Raw genomic sequence first — 7269 nt, 5'->3', positions numbered from 1 at the left:
AGCTAGTAATTCCCTGTACTCACATGGACCAGTATTCCAACGCCATCCAAGTGCTCTCGTATGACCATGTGAGTAGTCTGAAACTACACCTTACGGGAACAGTTTGTGTTTGTTTTTAAATGTTTCACTGTGTATGGATATTTAAGTTCCACCTGTTGTATGCAGTATGCAATTGTCAGGTGTATATATACATGTATGTTAGAAAACAAAAGACGCTATATTTCCGATACCAAACTGTTAGTTTTTAATAAATTCCTCATATAACAATGACAAACCCCCGAGTACCCTGAAATTTTAGCAATCAAAAATATCTTCGTATATCATTTATTGACTCATGAAAATATTGTGTCGATGAATTACTGGGTATGCCGACTTTTTTGTACGTTTACCCCCTTTATTTCTTACCCAATATCAAAGTACTGATAGTACTGATAGTTAAAAATGTTAAATGAAAGCTGTCCTTCTCTCGGCTCTATCATGTATCAAAAGCCGCTTTAGCGACGTTATACTTGAGTAAAACGTATCCCATGTAAGCTGGTGTACCAAAGTTCGATCAAACTGACATGTATACAGTATTGACATTTGACCTACATCTAAATAAAAACTTGTTTTGCATATATATCACAAAATGTTAATTTTAGGGTCATATATTGAACTAGACAATATGTTAAATAAGGTCAACATGATCTATATTTCCTACACCAATCGTCAGAAGTATTTCTGTCTTCATGGGTTTATTTTACTTATTAATAGGCAAATGTTCCGTTTAGCGAAACGTATTATGGTATATCGGTGGAACTTATATGTTGACATGTCATGGATAATTAGGATTTCATTATTCAGCCAAACAGCCCATGTCGGACTATTATTCAAACAATAAAACATGGTCAGTAATGAAAAAAAGAATCCAGTAGACTGAAGTTGCTTTGGGGGCACCAAATAAGATATTGCACTCTAGGAACTTTTCAATTGACGTTCTTGGTGTCTGGTATATTTAAGAAATGTAACCATGAAAGTAGGTAAAGTAAACAAATCATGCGGAATATTACAGGCCCACTATCTGAGTTCTTTAGGCCTTTCACATATTGAAAAGATTTTCATATATTTGACCTGTCTGAAGCCCTTTATTCCAGCATACTGCAAGGCGTCTTAGTTATTGTCAAGAAGTTGTTTATGTTTGCCAACTAGAACCCTGAGACCTTCAATTAACGTCAATATCATTAATTTGACAAACAACTTTGTAGCCCTTTATTTAAGAATATGTTAGGTCTAACATCATGTTTCGATGCCTTTCAATTATTGAGAAGAAGTCGTTTGAATGAAAAGTTTATGAACGAAGGCGCACGAAGTACGATCACTAAAGGTCACCCTGACCTATCGGGCAAGATGATTTAGGAAATTTGCCCTTCATCCAAACATGCTACATGTACAATACCAGGTCTCTTGTCCTCTTAGTTATTCACAAGAAGTCGTTTAAAGATTTTAGTCTATTTGACTCATGTGACCATGAAGGTAGGTCAAGGTCATTCATTTAAACAAACTTGGTAGTCGTTTAAGCTATCATTCTATTGTCCCAATATCAGATTCCAATGCCTCTTAGTTATTCACAATAAGTCGTTTAAAGTTTTTAGCCTATTTCACCCTTGTAATTTAAATGAACTTGGTAGTCTTTCATGCCAGCATACCACAGGCCTTATATCAGGTTTCTAGGCATCTTAGTTATTCACAAGAAATCTTTTAAAGATTTAGCCTTTTTGAATTCTGTGACCTTGAATGAAGGTCAAGGTAATTCATTTCCACAAACATGGTGGCTCATCATTCCAGCATTCTACATGCCTAATATCAGTTTCTTGTGCCTTTCGGATATTGAGAAGAAGTCGTTTAAATGAAAAGTTTATACGAACGACGAAATGCGAACAGCGCACGACAATGGACAAAGCATGGTGACTATATGTCATCCTGACCCTTCAGGTTAGATGACCTTATGACATTAAAATGAAACGCGGTCCTGCAGGTAGGGCGTTAGAATTGTACCTACTGTCCTTATTGCATGACTAAATTTAGGATCGTATCATAGCATCTCTTCTTCCTAACTTAATTTATACTTCCTAACGTCTTCCTTGACACCGCCTTACATTTGGCTTTCAGTTGAGAGCTCGCCCCTGTGAGTTAAGCTCTGGGTTCTGTCACCTGGCCGAGACACACCCTGCTTAGCGCTCAGCATTAAGAGAGTAGGACGACTGGTTCGCCTGTTGTCAATATGACTGGGTGGGAATGTGTTGCTTGGTATCTTCGGCGGCATGTTTCAGTGATATAGCACTATGAAAAGGGCAAGAGTTCCACTATAGAAGAAGACACAACATTAATATACCGTAGTCTCCCATATCCCACAATACGCACTTCATACACTCAGGACACTGCATACATATGATGCCGTCCTGACATGATCTTGGCTGTTAATAGGACGTTGATTTAATCAAACAAACAATGAAAACAATTTTATAGAGTCAAGAATGCAGGAATCGGTCTACCGCGAAATTAAACTTGTTGATTCGCTGATTTTCACTGACGTACTACTACAGCTCTAGTCATTTAAGGACGGCATCCCGTGTATGTCCTTTCATATATTCTATGGTGTTGCCCCATCAAAGGACCGAACCAAGATATTTCATCAAAGATTTTTTCCTAAAATTAATTTAGTAACAATAGTATTTTTTTTTTAAATAGTGAATCTGATATAAACATTGACCGACCAATTCTAATATAAGCTAATTGATATAGGTACCTCGGTTTCCTTTTGTTCTAAGAAGTTAGACGAAAATATCTAACAAATTGAAGCTGCTAGAAAGCATGCACTTTCATGAAGAGCGTTTGATGAGAAAAAAAAACTTGTAACTTGTAATCATTCGTGATACCTACAGGTTACTAAAGGTAAAATGAGACATCTGATTGACGCCAGCGAAAAAGGTACCAAATTTAGTCGCCTTTAACGATCATGCAATGGGTATAGCAGGTGCAATTCTAACGCCCTACCTGAGACGATGGCAACATTGATGGTTCCCTTTAAATAACAATGGGCAAAGGACACATATTGTCGTATTATAACCTTAATGCTTATACAGTTTCTGGAATGCAACATGGCATTGTGTATATGTTAAATCATAACTCAGTTTTATGTGTCCCACGGTTTCAAAACGGATAAGTAGAATTTCTGAAAAATATTATCTAAACATGAGTTTATGATGATAATTTCAGGGTTTGGTCGAAATACGCACCTCATCATCACATTCTAATCTAACATTAAAGTTGGTAATATTAGACAGTGTACTCTCAGTACTTTGATATCATGGGAAGGAAGGCTCTGGGTTCTGTCCCCTGGCCGAGACACACCAAAGTCTATAAAAGTGGTAGTTTCTGCTCCTGCTTAGCGCTCAGCAAAAAGGGAGTGGGACGACTGGTTCGCCCGTTGTCAGTATAATGTGACCGGGTGGGGTGTGTTGCTTGGTGTCTTCGGCGGCATGCTCCAGTGATATAGCACTATAAAAAGGGCAAAAGTTCCACTATACAAGAAGACACAACATGAATATACCGCAGTCTCCCAAAACACGCACCTCGCACAACATACACACAGCACACCGCATGCATGGGAGGCCGTCCTTACATGACCATAGCTGTTAATAGGACGTTAATTAATCAAACAAAACAAACAAATAGTAAAAGATTGAAACATAATCCGGTTATTTTCCAATACGCGTTTAAAGGCAAAATACATGAATTTATTCATTTGAAATATAAAAAGAAGAAAATTATCAACAAAAGTCCCGTGGGCCTTAACGGTCACCTGAGTTTGGATAAAAGATGAAATGCCCATCAGTCTCTTGAAATGATTGTATAAATTTGAACTTTTAATCGTTAAAGAGTGTTTGATTCCATTACATCTGTTACATTTCCTATGAAAACGGAGCAATTAATACTCATAAACGTGTTTTTTTATAAACTAAGCAAAGACCCCCTCCTCAGGGAAAAATCTGAGACCCCAGGGCCACAAATACTGTAGAGGGCCTTGAGATATTTTAAGATACGAAGAGTATAATACTATTTGGTTCCATCACATCTTTGAATTCAGAAGATTTTAAATTTTTTACCAATTTTAACCCCTTTTGACCCCGCCCCTCTGGCTCCTTGGAGTCGGCCAGGGAGCTGTATGGATGTGATATCAAAATTCCCATATCATATGAAAAATATGTTTTTCCTATATAAACTATCATAAATTTTACCCCTTCCAACGGGAAAAAACTGAGACCCCCGGGTCATGAAATTCAGAGCAGCCCCCTGGGGATAGGGGCCATGTAAATCACTATGTTGATTGGCTTTATGCTTTAGAAGGTTTTTGCAAAAATTCACTTGCTTTTGTTTTGAAGAAGTCGAAAATGTAAATTTTCGCATGACGACGGACAAATGGCGATAAGAAGAGGTAGCTTGAGACTTCGTCTCAGCTGACCTAAAAGAAATCTTCATAAGGAAAACAAGAGGCCTATGGGCCTTAACGGTCAACGATTTATATAAACAATACAAGGAACTCCTTAGTTGACTTCATCCAAATATGGTCGAAACCCATTCAAGGACTAATATAAGGAGGAGTCAGATTTTAAAGCCAAATTTCAGCAAAGCTCCCATTTTGGACCTCGGTCATACTATCCCCATGGGTCTTCCCTCGGTCCTTTATAAAATATGATTGTCCTTACCTAAAGTTCTCCCTTCTGAATCAATTAAAACCACTATAGACCAATTTTCATTGAGATCGGAGACTGCAACCTTAAAACAGGAAGTTGGCCAGCGGCCATCTAGGAATACCAAAATCTTTGCGAAAATGTTTGCATGTTGTTTGGCATCAATTAAAACCCCTACAGACCAATTTTCATTGAGGTCGGAGACTGAAACCTTAAAACAGGAAGTGGGCCAACGGCCATCTTGAAATACCAAAATCTTTACGAAAATGTTTGCATGTTGTTCGGCATCAATTAAAACCCCTATAGACCAATTTTCATTGAGATCGGAGACTGAAACCTTAAAACAGGAAGTGGGCCAGCGGCCATCTTGGAATACCAAAATCTTTACGAAAATGTTTGCATGTTGTTCGGCATCAATTAAAACCCCTATAGACCAATTTTCATTGAGATCGGAGACTGAAACCTTAAAACAGGAAGTGGGCCAGCGGCCATCTTGGAATACCAAAATCTTTCCGAAAATGTTTGCATGTTGTTCGGCATCAATTAAAACCCCTATAGACCAATCTTCATTGAGATCGGAAACTGAAACCTTAAAACAGGAAGTGGGCCAGCGGCCATCTTGGAATACCAAAATCTTTACGAAAATGTTTGCATGTTATTCGCCATCAATTAAAACCCCTATAGACCAATTTTCATTGAGATCAGATCGGAAACTGAAACCTTAAAACAGGAAGTGGGCCAGCGGCCATCTTGGAATACCAAAATCTTAACGAAAATATTTGCATGTTGTTCGGCATCAATTAAAACCCCTATAGACCAATTTTCATTGAGATCGGAGACTGCAACCTTCAAACGGGAAGTGGGCCAGCTAAAATTAAGAAAATTTGCCCTTTTTGGGCCCCCACCCCTCAGTTCCTAGGGTTAAAATCAGACTCATTTATATAAAATATAATTGTTTCCCCAATGATGTTTCACACCAAATATGGATAAAATCCATCCAAGGATGGAGGAGGAGTAGGATTTTAAAGCTAAAATTAAGAAAATTTCCCCATTTTGGGCCCCACCCCTCAGCCCCTAGGGGTTGGACCACGCTCATTTATAATATGATTATCCTTCCCCAATAATGTTTAACACTAAATATAGATGAAATCCATCCAAGGATGAAGGTAGAGTAGGATTTTAAAGCTAAAATTAAGAAAATTTGCCCTTTTGGGGCCCCACCCCTCAGCCCCTAGGGGTTGGACCACGCTCATTTATATAAAATATGATTGTCCGTCCCCAATGATGTTTCACACCAAATATGGATGAAATCCATCCAAGGATGAAGGAGGAGTAGGATTTTTAAGCTAAAATTAAAAAAAAATTGCCCTTTGGGGCCCCACCCCTCAGCCCCTAGGGGTTGGACCACGCTCATTTATATAAAATATGATTGTCCGTCCCCAATGATGTTTCACACCAAATATGGATGAAATCCATCCAAGGATGAAGGAGGAGTAGGATTTTAAAGCTAAAATTAAGAAAATTTGCCTTTTTGGGGCCCCACCCCTCAGCCCCTAGGGGTCGGACCAGGCTCATTTATATAAAATATGATTGTCCGTCCCAAATGATGTTTCACACCAAATATGGATGAAATCCGTCCAAGGATGAAGGAGGAGTAGCTGTTTAAAGCTAAAATTAAGAAAATTTGACCTTTTGGGGCCCCAATCCTCAGCCCCTAGGGGTCGGACCAAGCTCATTTATACAAAATATGATTGTCCTTCCCCAATAATGTTTCACACCAAATATGGATGAAATCCATCCAAGGATGAAGGAGGAGTAGGATTTTAAAGCTAAAATTAAAAAAAATTGCCCTTTGGGGCCCCACCCCTCAGCCCCTAGGGGTTGGACCACGCTCATTTATATAAAATATGATTGTCCGTCCCCAATGATGTTTCACACCAAATATGGATGAAATCCATCCAAGGATGAAGGAGGAGTAGGATTTCTAAGCTAAAATTAAGAAAATTTGCCTTTTTGGGGCCCCACCCCTCAGCCCCTAGGGGTCGGATCAGGCTCATTTATATAAAATATGATTGTCCGTCCCAAATGATGTTTCACACCAAATATGGATGAAATCCGTCCAAGGATGAAGGAGGAGTAGCTGTTTAAAGCTAAAATTAGAAAATTTGACCTTTTGGGGCCCCAATCCCTCAGCCCCTAGGGGTCGGACCAAGCTCATTTATACAAAATATGATTGTCCTTCCCAATAATGTTTCACACCAAATATGGATGAAATCCATCCAAGGATGAAGGAGGAGTAGGATTTTAAAGCTAAAATTAAAAAAAATTGCCCTTTGGGGCCCCACCCCTCAGCCCCTAGGGGTTGGACCACGCTCATTTATATAAAAATATGATTGTCCGTCCCCAATGATGTTTCACACCAAATATGGATGAAATCCATCCAAGGATGAAGGAGGAGTAGGATTTCTAAGCTAAAATTAAGAAAATTTGCCTTTTTGGGGCCCCACCCCTCAGCCCCTAGGGGTCGGATCAGGCTCAT

This window comes from Argopecten irradians, chromosome 11, assembly GCF_041381155.1.
Source record: "Argopecten irradians isolate NY chromosome 11, Ai_NY, whole genome shotgun sequence".
NCBI lineage: Eukaryota > Metazoa > Mollusca > Bivalvia > Pectinida > Pectinidae > Argopecten > Argopecten irradians.
Note: the sequence above shows the minus strand (reverse complement) of the source record.